General features: G+C 51.4%; 1 long non-coding RNA gene across 1 annotated transcript in view; it reads right to left on the reverse strand.

Annotated features, from left to right (window-relative positions):
• Nucleotides 1–5,770, reverse strand: part of LOC138098955 (uncharacterized) — a 39,163-nt gene extending 33,393 nt beyond the window's left edge. Inside the window, exon 1 of the long non-coding RNA XR_011146667.1 lies at nucleotides 5,666–5,770. This is a non-coding gene — a long non-coding RNA (uncharacterized lncRNA). The remainder of the gene's footprint in view (nucleotides 1–5,665) is intronic.
• Nucleotides 5,771–13,067: the final 7,297 nt, after the last annotated feature.

Here is a 13,067-nt window from a genome sequence, read left to right on the forward strand (position 1 = left end):
CGTGGGGAGGGCTGGCACTGCGGCGCTGAAATGTTCACTCGCCCCGGGCTCACACGAACATCGGCACCCCCGGGACTCCTCTGAGCCCGGCTCCGGCCCGTGGGGACCCCGCACTGCCGCGGGGCCACTCGGTCACTGCCCCAAAGCCCAGCCCTGGCCAGCAGCTCGCCCCGCTGCTGATTCCCAGGCAGGATGGAACCCAGGGCTCCTGGGGGAGCTCAGCAGCCTCGGGGCTCCAGGAGAGCTCCTGGGCAGTGCCCAAGCCCCAGGAGAGGTGATGCTGCCAAGCCCCATGGTCCAGAGAGCTGGGCTTGGGCCTCAGAGTGATGGAATGGGCTTTGCAGTCAGCACTGAAAGAAAAAACAAACATTTAGACATCTTCATGGGGTTGTCTTTGGGGTTTGGTGGTGGTCTCTTTGGTTGGTTGGTTGGGTTTTTTTTCCTTTGGGGGGATTTTTTGGTTAAATGGGGAGGAAATAAAGCAACACTCCCCTCCTAGCCCGAATCATTACTTTAGAAAATCCTTCTGGCCCAAGGCATTAAATTAAAAAGAATGTGTCATTTCCTCCTGATAATTTTTAATTGATCACATCCACCACGGAGGTGGAGCTTGCCTAGAAAGGGTCTGCACCAAACAGCTCCTATTTGTCTGTGATTTCCCTGGGGCATCTTTTAAACCATTAAAATTTACAAACAACTTCATTTCTTATTAACACAGTTCCTTAATTGCTTCCATGGGAAAAGAGTCAAGTTATTTGCATCTTCTTTTCTTGGGGCTCCAGGGCTTCAGAGCAAACATTTCAGGATAAGCTTTGAAATGAAGCAGAAGTTCTGCTCCAGACCCAAGCCTGGCTCCTCTCCAGGCTGGCTCAGACACCTGCACATCCTACAAGGCCATTTTAAACCTCTTGGACAAATAAAAGGATGGTTTTGGGGCAGGTTTTTGGATAACCCACTACTGGCAGATCACACCAAGCCACCTTTCTTGTCCTTCATGTCTGCCAAAAGCTTCCAAGGAGAGCAGCACCATCACCTCTAGAACTGAACACCCAGAGACAGCATCTCCTGCCTGCGTGAATGTAGAAACCCCCTCTGGTAACACAAACCCAGCCTGGGTGTCTCCAGCACGGCACTCACTGAGAGCTCCCAGCCGAGGACGTTCTCATTCCCCCCGAGTCGAGTCCCTCATCACTGCAGGGCGTTAATCAAATCTCCCTGGTTCAGGGCTGCAGCTGCTGCGTTCACCATCAGTTTGGGATGAAGGCATTGCCTAGGTTCAGAGAATGCCTCCCTAAACACAACCAAGCATCACTTTCTGCAGTGTCCCTGCCCACGGCAGGTCCCTCAGGCAGCTCCTGCAGGGCTCAGGAGCAGGGGCAGCGTGGGCATCTCAAGGGCCACCAGTGAGACTTTCACTTCAGACAGACCCTCCAGCCAGGCCATCAGAGCAATTTTAGCATTTTTGGTCTGCCGGAGGCCCCTTCAAACCCCACCAGCCTCCTGCAGCTCTCCCACAGGGCAGCTTGGGCAGGGTTTGGTGCAACCTGGGACAGCAGAAGGCATCCCTGCCCATGGCAGGGGTAGAATGAGGTGAGTTTTGAGGTCCCTTCCAACCCAAACCGTTCTGTGACTGATGATTCCATGAAATGGTGATTCTCTGACGGCAGTGTTAGTGCCGAGCGCTGAGATCTCTCCCGTTTCCATGTGTGTCTGTCGGAGCACTGCTCCAGCAGGATCCATCAGCTGTGCGTGGGAACACATTCCCAGGAAGCACCCACATGTGAGATGGAAATCCCCAGCTCCTCCCACGCTTCCCAAGGAACCCGGGCTCTGCTCTGTCTGAGCACGGAGCGCGCCCCAGGAAAACACTTGCAGCAAATGGCACCGAGTTTGCCACAAGCTGATACATTTCACAAATTCACTTTACATTTAAAGACTGAAATATAAATCCCAGAGCTATATTGAAACTGGATCTCACCCAAAGCCAGGAGTCTGTTGCTTGGCTTTAAATATCACTGGGAAATAGAAAGGGATCCTTTTAGTTAATACTAATTATTATTCAGTCTATCATTAACAGCAACTGCACTTTGATAGACGGGTGGAGAAGCAGCTTTGGTTTGCACTGATGAGTCTGTGACGAGTTGCCCAACTTTTCATATTACTGATAATTAGCTCCTGTTCTTCATCAGCTGCTCCTGCTCCAGCACCGAGTGCTGGGAGCTGCTCACGCCTGGGGGGGCTGGTTCTGACACAGGAGGGGTCTGAGCAGAACTCCCAAAAATCGGAGTGGGCAGGGACAGCTGCCTGCACCAGGACAGAGGGGAAGTAGGGGAAAAAGAAAAAAAAAAAAAAAGAAATTTTGCTTCCATGATCTGAACTAATTTTAATAAAACGACCTTTGCAGAACTCGAGCTGCTCACCCTCTCTCCAGCGTTTTCAGCAACACAAATGCAACGCCGTGACTGGCCGTGGCAACTTTTAGGTTTCCTGCTGGTGACCATGGAATGGCTTCAGGTGTGTTTTAGAACTTCTGACACATCCATCAGGGGATGAAAAGAGAGCTGGGGCACAGAGAACCCATTAGAGGAGATTTGCTCAAAATTCCTGGCAGTTGAGTCATACTTTTGTAAAATAAAGCCTCTGTTGATGTCTCCTCAGGGCATAAGAAGTGTTTATAAAATACCCATTACACACAGGGATTATGAGCAATTTGGGGATTTATTTTCATACGTGAAACTGATAAAAATCTCCGAAAATTTCAAACATTAATTCGGCCAAACGTCAGTTTCGCAATTCCTTTGTTCTGAGGGACAATGGTAAACAATGCTCCAGTGACCTCCAGTGGGGACGGCGGAAAATACAGACCCTGCTGGCCCCCTGCGCTTGGGGCAGCGCGGTTCTGCTGCACGCCCTGGAGCAGGACAGGCTGGCATCCTCCTGCAGGCGCCGCCCCGTCCTGGTCCCAGATGGACAAACAGAACAAGGGCTCCGAGAAAACCTCCTTTGTTTTTTATTGAAACAGCTCACACTCACCCCCATCCCTCTGATACAGAAACTCAGGTGAAAATCTTCCCTGTTTGGACAACAGGACCTTGAACAAAGCTGCCTGAGCTCAACCAACCCCAACATTCTGCAGGTTCTTCACCTTTTCATCAGTCAAAACAAGCCAAGGGCTCTGAGCTCAGTCTCATTCCTGGTTCTCTCCTAATGACTTCTGAGCCAGCCAAGAACCAAAGACTTTTAGTCTAAGATTAATCCCCTCCCTTCCTTTTGTTGGTGGGGGCCAGGGTAGAAAAGGAGGATGGTAATTTTTAAACCACAATTCCTTCTTATCACCATCTGGTCCTGATGAATATGGGCAGGACTCTGGTGCTACATTAATAAATCCAGGATTACACGGTAGAACAGATAGCGGGAGAACACATCAGTCATACCCAGCAAAGCTCACTAAACTCAGAGGGATGACCTTGAAATGAAAGGAAACAGTGACAGAAGGAAAGCCCATGTCCTGGAATGCCTGTTCTGGCTGAGTCAGGAGAGGAACCAGGACTAAACCAGACCAAGATTAAAAATCTTCTCCTGCTCTCACCTTTCCACAGCCACCAAGGCCTGCAGTGATGTTTATCTACAAGTGGGTGCTCCTTTTAGTGGACCTGGAGGAACTCATGGGAGCCCTGGAAACTTGGTGTTCCTGGAGAGACAAAACAGCCACGGGCTGCCCCAGCTGTGCTCACTCAGAGGGACCCCAGCAGTCCCATGCCCATCCTAAAAACACCTGAGCACGGGTCCTGAGCCGTCCCCCAGAACACAGCAGCACACACAGGGAGCTCCTCTCCCAGGAGGATTCCCCTCACGTTGTTTCTGCCTGATAGCACAAGAAAAACAATTGTGCGTTTTGCCTCTTTCTTTTCATAATTAAAGAACAAACATTTCCCTCAGAACTCATTTACTGTCCCAGAACACCATCCCTCATTGCAATGAAACTGCACAGAAGGGCAATTCTTCATCATGGAGGGAACACCAAGACCAGTGCAGGGTCTCTATCTGCCACTGTCTGCACAATATTAATGTAGAAAATAATATATTGGCTCGAATCAATACTTCCCTGACTCCTCCATCCATCAGCCCCCCTCCATTTGATAAAAGTCCCTCCATGTCACGTTTCCCCAGACTGATGAGATCACAGCACCTCTTCCCAGCATGAGTGATGGTGTGGGGATGTGTAATTGCCCAATAAATCACACCCTCCGGATCAAAGAGCTGAGATCCTCTGGGTGCCAAGGAGGCACAGCAAACATCATAAAATACAATAAGTTAATTAATTGCTGCAAGATTTTTACCACCTTGAGACAGGTTGAGCGTAACTTGTCACACACAGATACCCTGAGAGATCCAGGCACAACAACCTGACTGCAGAGCTGCATCTGGAGCCTGGTGGAAAATCCAGACCCTCCTGGCTGTTCCCACCCCTGTCCCAAGCACAGGCCAGCACCAAGGAGCTCATTCAGCCAAGAAAGTGAAGCCACAATCTGTGAATGCGAGCTCAGGATAAAACCCCACAGCATCCAGAACCCTCTGCTTTACAGGCATCCGATTCCACAACCTTTAATGCCTTCTGTCAGCCCTGCAAGATCAGGTATTAACATCTCTGTAACCTCTTGTACTAATTAAGACAGCAGATCTTTGGTATTCACCTCCCTGGCAGCTTCAAAGCCGAGCACTGACAGGGCACTGCAGTGTTTGTGCTTTTGGTGAGTGGCCCTTGTAAAACAGAAATGATAATGAACACACCACAGGAAGCTTTAATAAAAGTGTGCAGCCATTAGCAAGTGGATTTGGGCTAAAAAACACAGGTTCAGCTTTGGGAAACTCCCAGGTTGGTGCTGTGGGAAGCGGGCAGTGTTCCCAAACGCTCTGCGGGCGCTCAGGGGAGCCCGGGACACTCTGTCCAGCAGTGCCCTTCCCACAAACCACACTGACACACCCCAGACCTTCTGCTTCTCCCAAACGCGCCTCGTGTTGCAAACGACCTAAAAAGCAGCAAAGACTTCCAGGAGGAGCTGAGAAGCCAAAGCAGTGTCAGATAAACCCAGGAGCAGGGATTCTGCCCTCCTGGCTGAAGGGGGCTTAGGAGGAGCTCACACGGATGCAGGCCCAAGGGTTTAGTCTCTAGCTCGCTTCTCAGCAAGGTTTCTGCAGCAGGGAGAGGTTCCTGCACTGCCCACAGCTCGCACCCCTGGGCAGGACTGACCCCACTGCCCTCCCCCAGCACAGCCTGGAGCTCCAGGCCAGGGAGAGAGAGGTCTGAGCTTAAGGCACAGCCCAGGATACAGGACTGAATGAAGTTTAAATCCCAAAAGCTGCTTAAGACTTAGCATCGCTATTTTTGCTTGTCCGTGCCCACAGCGCACTGATGAGAGGCTGAGCACTTTCTCCACTTGCAGCTTGAGAACCACAGGGAAAGGGAACAGGAAAAGATGGGGTTTTGTATAAATATCACCAACTCCCTGCACAAACACCTCGGGATGCTGGAAGGCCAGACCTCCAGACTTCCCTAACCACACCTTCTACCTGTGCAGCAACCAGGAGTTCAGAGAAAATTAAAAAACAAGAAAACAAGACAGAAAAAGAAAGTTAAATCCTCAAAAAACCTTTTCTCACTCACCCTATCCAGTCCTCCACAAGCCCCAGCTTCCATTTCTCTGCTGCTGTCCCAGCACAGGCTTTGCCAAAGGAGCTTTGCTGCAGTGAACCTCCCTGTCCCAACACAGTTCCTTTCCTTCATCATCTGCATCTCCTTCACCTGCTGGGGCTGCCCACAGCAGATAATTTCAATAAAATCATTTGGCCATAGAGGTTCAGATCTTTGTCCCTGCTCTGCCCTTGGCCAAAATGAAGAATTAAAACCAAACCAAACCAAAACAAACAGAACACACAAATCAAAAAACAAACTCAGAAACAAATCTCGGTAGGGGGAATAATTCAGTTGGAAAATTCAGTGCTTTTCCAAACATCTCTGCTGGATTTCGCTCCATGCTGGTCTCTCCCAACTTAACAACACACTTGGCCAACTTGACCTTTGGAAAGGTTCTTTTATCGATCAAATGTTCCACAGACATTTACATTTCTTGGAGGGAGGGAGAGGCAGGGAAGAAAATTAAATTACTTTGCTCAGCGATCTTAATTATCTGAAATAATTATCTTCAGTCAATTCCCAAACAAGAACTCTCTGGAGAGAAGTGTATTTTAGTTTGGATAAAGCAAAAGGAATTGAGTCCAAAGGAACACATTTTGTAACTTATTTAGAAATACCTAATTAACCATCTGAGTGAGGAATCCAATCAGAGCTTCTCCGTTACACTTAATTATTAAAAGCCATTTGCTGGGGGGGGGGGACAAAAGGAGGGGTCTAAAGCATCTCTCTGTGCCCCAAAGGGTAATTTTAGCAAAGAACTGGACAAACTGTGCAGGGACTGTGCACACAGCGGTGCCGTGCCTGTCTTGGGGCCATTTGAGGCATTTCCAAGACTTCTGTTGGATCCATGGAGAGCTCAGACTAAGGACACTCCTCCAGCCCTCGCTGAGGGGACATTGGGCCCTGCTGTGAAATCAAATCAATAACTCCGAGCTCAGTGGCAGTGAATGGTTCTAACACAGCCCAGAGCTCCTGGATGAGAAGTCAAACAGCGTTTTCATGGAGCTGAGATGGTTCCTCACCTCAAGGAGTTCCTCTCCTGAATTTCCTCGTGCAGAGTTCAGCCTACCTTGTCAGCCCCCAAGGTGATTCCAGGACTTAAAAGCAGGGTGCTGTTTAAGGGTTCAATCAAAGCAAACAAATTGCTAAAAATAAATTGGTATCCCATCTGTTGCCAGGCAGGGAATTCAGCCTCAACAGTTGGGGAGGGGATGAAAGGCTGCGATAAACACCTTGAAATGGATATCTGAGAAATTCTGGGGCCTCAGGAAAATGGTCTGATTTTCTCTTCCTTCTCTTTTAATTCATTTTTCCTGAGGGGAAGAGCGAGTGTGGGTTTGTGCAGCATGGGGAGAGAAACAAAGAAACACTGAGCCACCGAGGTTAATAATGTTCCAATGAACTTCTGCTGATAAACAGGTTTTCATGGGGATGAGCACTGTGCCAGCCCAGGCTCTGCACTGTCCCCACAGCAGGCAGCAGGTAGAAATCCCATTCCCACAGCATCCCAGGAACAGGGACACCTCCCACTGTCCCAGGCTGCTCCAAGCCCCGTCCAACCCAGCCTTGGGCACTGCCAGGGATCCAGGGGCAGCCACAGCTGCTCTGGGCACCCTGTGCCAGGGCCTCCCCACCCTCCCAGGGAAGGATTTCTTCCCCATATCCAACCCAAATTTTCCTTTGTTCGGTGTGAAGCCATTCCCCTTGTCCTGTCCCTGCAGTTCCTGCTGAAGGATCCCTCTCCGGGCTCCCTGTGGCCCCTTCAGATGCTGGAAGGTGCTCTGGGCTCTCCTTGCAATCTGCTCTTCTCCACAGCTCTTATCTACCCACGTGTGGGTGAGTCCAGTGGACACTCCCAATGCTGGTGGTCAGCCAGGGCTCAGGAATGTTCCCGAGCTCCAGTCAGGGCTACTGGAGTGCAGTTCCCAATGTCAGGCAAATCCCACGTTTCTCAGCCTCCCACATGCCGGGAGATGGACTCTGTGACTGCTCATGAAATGTTTTGTCATCTCGCTTCCACTTTTCCGCAAGCTGATGAAAAAAAGCACAAATCCCTCCGACGTGTTGTCTTCCCAACTCCTGATATGTTTTGGCTACTTACAGAGAGTAAGAGGAGTCTTCGGAGCAGATGTGAAATTCAGCTCTTGTTTCCTCGCTTGTCATCACTCGGAAAGCAAAACAAACACTCCTGCTCCTGCAGAAACCAGCCCTCGTGTCCTGCTGCTCTCTGTGCCTGCTCCTCTTCCCCAGGGATGAGGGTTCCTCTCAGTCCTTGTCACAAATTCTTTAGAACCTGCTGAGAAGCACCAGAGATCAAGATAGTGTTGGTGTATCCCTTACAGGAGGGGTTTTTCCCTCATGTTCTTAAGCCTGTAATCACAGATAAAATAGAAGAAGTGATTTAAAGCTGTTCTGTGGCCCAGGAGGAAAAAATCTGATCTGAAACACGCATAATCCTGTATGAGACTAGCCCAGAAGAATCTAATTGGATTCTTCCCCAAGCTAAATTCTACAGTGCAGTTATCTCCTTGATTATTTACTGCACACAATAATAAGCAGACAAAGAAAAATTGCTCCTGGAAAAGTTTTTCAGGCAGATTTCGGCATCCTGAAAGATTTCTTTTGCTGGGAATGCCTTAATAGGTCAGGGTTTTAACGGCCATCACAAGGCGTAAAAAAAATGGCTCTGGAAATTCTGAATTCCATTGCTCCTGTTGCCTTTTTTGGCTGTAAGAACTGATCTGTTGATTTACTGAACCTCCTTCCCTTGGGCACCACGGAGCAGGGAGGTGTCGAGGGCCCCAGTCAGAGCTGGAGGGTGCTGAAGTTCCCGCTGTGCTCCTGGTCCCAGATGGAGTTTCCAGGGAATCCCGAAGCCTGGGGACGGTGCTGGGAGCTGCCCTTGGTGTGGCCAGAGGCTCCAGCGGGAAGGACGTGAACTGAAGCCAAGCCCAGCCCCAGGCTGCCCCCCGCACCAGCTCTCCCCACCTCCCCAGGAGGGGTGGGCACTCCCTGCAGGCTTCTCCGAGGACGTGAGCGGGGACTGGGGAGGATGAACTTCCCGAGGCTTCCCAGGCACCGCAGCCAGCAGCCACCACGGTTCCCCGAGCCTCCCCAGATGCGCTAAATGGAGTTTTGCTCTTCACGGGTGCGTAATTAACCCCTTGAGTAAACATCTATTCAAACCTGCATAATTAGCGCTGCATTTTGCAAAAGGGTAATGAAAGGCCCTTTTAGGTTCCTAATTGGCTTCCTCTCAGTCAGCTCTGGGTATGAGCTATCAGCACGGGAAGGGCTCTGTACGGCGGGGACCGTGCAGATCGGGAATGTGAGGCTGGAATTCCACACAGGATGGCCGAGGGTGCCCAGTCAACCACTCCTCGTGTGGACTCGCAGAGAAAACCTGGCTTAGGTTGGAGAAACGCAGCCCTACACCCCCAAAGTGTGACTGTTGGGTAAATTTTGGGATGGTGGTTTGTGCAGTGGGTTGGGATGTGTCCCAGAAAGGCAGTTTTCTATGGAAACGATGGAGATAAAAGAGATGGTTGGAATTATTAGGGACAGATAATGAAGCTGTGCAGTAAATGTGCCACTGAACAGGGTAATTAACAGTAATGCTCATCAGGAGCTAATTACATGATTCTTTACCATTTTTAAATGAATGGTTACCATGTAGTTTCCAGGACCAGAATTCCCCGGTTAAGGAGAACTGAGTTCCTTGGGTAACTCAGCCACCAATTTAGCCACTTAATTTTTAAAAACTAAGCTTGGAAAAAAGAGCAGCTCTTTCCAGCTGAGACAACGTGACTCAAATAATCAGCATCCAGACCCACCTCAACTCATTCCCAATCAGGCCATAAATGAAGGATCCTCCCTGCTTCACAGAATCCCTGTTTTAAGGCAACGAAGAAAAGCAAATAATGCTCCCAGACTGAGAAGAATGTGTTATCGGACTGCACATTATTTCAAGGAGTTCAGATACAACAATAACACCTTCCCCTGGCCCACTGCCCAAAATCCCAACTGCATCACTCGCGTTTTTGCAACTTTTCTTTAAAGAAGGGCTTTTCCTCGTCTGTTTCCTTTTGCTCCAGAGGCCAGGTGGTTCCATTGGCTGTGCTGCAGTGCTCTCTGCTGGCACCAGCCCGGAGCTCCTGGGATGCTCCAGCTGAGCAGAGGCTGTCCCAGACCCTGCCACAGAAGCACAGAATGGTTTAGGTTGGAAAAGACCTTCAGGAACATCGAGTCCCACCATTACCCCAGCACGGCCACCAACGCTGCACGTCCCCAAGTGCCACCTGGGATTGCCCTTCTGGTGGTGCCAGACCCAAGGATTACAGCCCCTGAGTCAGGCTCCAGGAAAACCCAGGGATTGCCAACCCTGGCTCTCTGTATTTGCTTTCTGAGTGTGTGTTTACATTCAGGGTGTCCTGACTCAACATCCTCTGCCTGAACCCCCCCGTGCACACAGGTCCTGCCTGAAGGGCCCTGTTCCCCTCTCACAGAGGGTTTGGGTGGGAAGGGATATTAAAGATCATCTATAAATTCCACTGTCCCAGGCTGCTCCAAGCCCCCTCCAGCCTGGCCTTGGACACTTCCAGGGACAGGGCAGCCGCAGCTTCTCTGGGCACCCTGTGCCAGGGCCTGCCCACCCTCACAGGGAGGAATTCCCTCCCAACATCCACTCTAAATCTTCCCTTTTTTACTTTAAAACCACTCCTCCTTGTCCTCTCACCAGCTGCCTCTGTAAAAAGTCCCTCTTCATCTTTTTTATTACACTCGGGGGATATTTTCTTCCCTCATTCTTTGCAAAACCTCCCAGGCGCGTTCCAGGTGCTCCTCCTGGGGATGGGGACAGCGGCGCCTTCCCTGCCCTGTGCAGAGGTGCTGCTGTGCTGTGTCCCTGGTGCTGTGTCCCTGGTGCTGCTGTGCTGTGACCCAGGTGCTGTGTCCCTGGTGCTGCTGTGTCCCAGGTGCTGCTGTGCTGTGACGTGGTGCTGTGTCCCTGGTGCTGCTGTGCTGTGTCCCTGGTGCTGCTGTGCTGTGACCCTGGTGCTGCTGTGCTGTGTCCCTGGTGCTGTGACCCAGGTGCTGCTGTGCTGTGACCCTGGTGCTGCTGTGCTGTGACCCTGGTGCTGCTGTGCTGTGTCCCTGGTGCTGCTGTGCTGTGACGTGGTGCTGCTGTGCCCTGGTGCTGCTGTGCTGTGACCCTGGTGCTGTGTCCCTGGTGCTGCTGTGCTGTGTCCCTGGTGCTGTGTCCCTGGTGCTGCTGTGCTGTGACGTGGTGCTGCTGTGCCCTGGTGCTGCTGTGCTGTGACCCAGGTGCTGCTGTGCTGTGTCCCTGGTGCTGCTGTGCTGTGTCCCTGGTGCTGTGTCCCTGGTGCTGCTGTGCTGTGACGTGGTGCTGCTGTGCCCTGGTGCTGCTGTGCTGTGACCCTGGTGCTGCTGTGCTGTGACCCTGGTGCTGCTGTGCCCTGGTGCTGCTGTGCTGTGACCCAGGTGCTGCTGTGCTGTGACGTGGTGCTGCTGTGCCCTGGTGCTGCTGTGCTGTGACCCAGGTGCTGCTGTGCTGTGACCCAGGTGCTGCTGTGCTGTGACCCAGGTGCTGTGACCCAGGTGCTGCTGTGCTGTGACGTGGTGCTGCTGTGCTGTGACGTGGTGCTTGCTGCTGTTTCCCTCCCGCCCCCTCGCTCTGATTCATGCCAGCAGTGCCGCTCGCTCCCGCTGCCTTTGGTTAAGAACTGCTATTTTGCTATTTTAGCTCAAGCCCACGGAGAGCTAGGCACAAGTCCCTGAACTGAATTGCTGCTGTCCCAGATTTCCATCAGGCAAGGTCAGGAGCCACCATCTCCATCGATTCCTGCACAGCAGAGCCCTCAGGGGAGCTCTTCCCTCTCACTCCTGCAGGTTGTTGGTGGCCAAGCTCTGAACTCTGGTGATGTGGGAACGCTGCAGCTGAAGAGCTCTTCTCTCCTTCCATTTTTTCAGGAATGTTTCTTCCTACTCTGACTTCTGGTCGTCCCCAGCACCGCCCTGCTGCAGTCGGGCTCTTTCTGTGGATTTATGACACATTTACAGCGAGTTCTGCAAGAGCAAGGCAAGGCGTGGGCACCCAGCGCTGTTTGTCAGAGCCACCTCCCCTCCAAACAGCTCCCGGGGCTGGAGCACAGGCAGAGCTTCCCTTTTGTTCCGCTCACCTCTGCCTTGAACTCCTTCAAAGCCATCCCAAGACGGCTGATGAACCCCCTAATAACCCCCCCAATAAACCCCCCTAATAACCTCCCAATAAACCCCCCTAATAACCCCCCAATAAACACCCTTAATAACCCCCAATAAACACCCCTAATAACGCCCCTCACGTCACTCTGGCTTTGGTGTCTCCCCCAGCAGTGGGACTGACTCCCCCTGACTCCACAGCTGAGGCCTTACAGCGACTTTCAGGGTAAAATCAATGCAAATTCCACCAAAACCTTGCACGAAAGGAAACCTGCACGTTCAAACCCACATCCAGAAATCCTAACAAAGTCCCTGTGGAGTTCCCAGAGATGGAACCCGAACAGCAAAGAAAGGAGCAACACCAAAGAGCCTTCGCCTCAGAACCAAGCTACTGAGGGGAAATACAGTAAGAAAAAGAATGTGATTTTCAAGTATTGCCTCAGAGCTGATTTATTCCTGACATAAAACTAAACTTCACAATGATATGGACTTTTTCCATGCATTATTCTAGATGGCAGTGTAAATCAACTGAGAATGCAGTCAGTAAAGTTGTTATTGCCAGCTCTAAAAATCCCACACTGTAGAAAAGATTCAAAGAATTATTAATATTTCCTCTATTCCTGTGTGCTGTGCTTGAGCAGGCACACAGAGGGAGGTTTTGAAAGTCAAAATAGATCTATTGTGTGGAGCAAAATAGCCCCAAATTCCGGGCATGGAGATTAACCTCAGCTCAGTGATTGTTCTCCATGGGTTTGTGCCATTTAAACGGCGAGGAGCATCCCCTTCCCAGTGCTGGAGCTCCTGCTGGGACACCCTGTCCCAGTCCAGTCCCACAGAACTCCCAGCGCCATCCGAAGGAAAGCGGGGCGGTTTCCAAACCCTGAGGAGTCGTTTGTTTGATGAAGGCAAATTCCACTTGCGTTCCACCTGGGAACATTCCAGCGCCAGCCTGGGCAGTGGCGAGGAGCTGCTCGCCGAGCACCGTCCCTCTCGTGCCCGGTGGCATCGCTGGGACTGCCGCTCCTGCTGCATTGTCCCCGTGCTCCTGCTGACTCCTCTGCTCGGTGCTCCATCCCTTCCTCCTCCTCCTCCTCCTCCTTCTTTTCCTCCTCCTCCTCCTCCTCCTCCTCGCAGAGCCCGGGCAGGCTCTAATCCC

Source organism: Aphelocoma coerulescens, chromosome 26, assembly GCF_041296385.1.
Source record: "Aphelocoma coerulescens isolate FSJ_1873_10779 chromosome 26, UR_Acoe_1.0, whole genome shotgun sequence".
Lineage (NCBI taxonomy): Eukaryota > Metazoa > Chordata > Aves > Passeriformes > Corvidae > Aphelocoma > Aphelocoma coerulescens.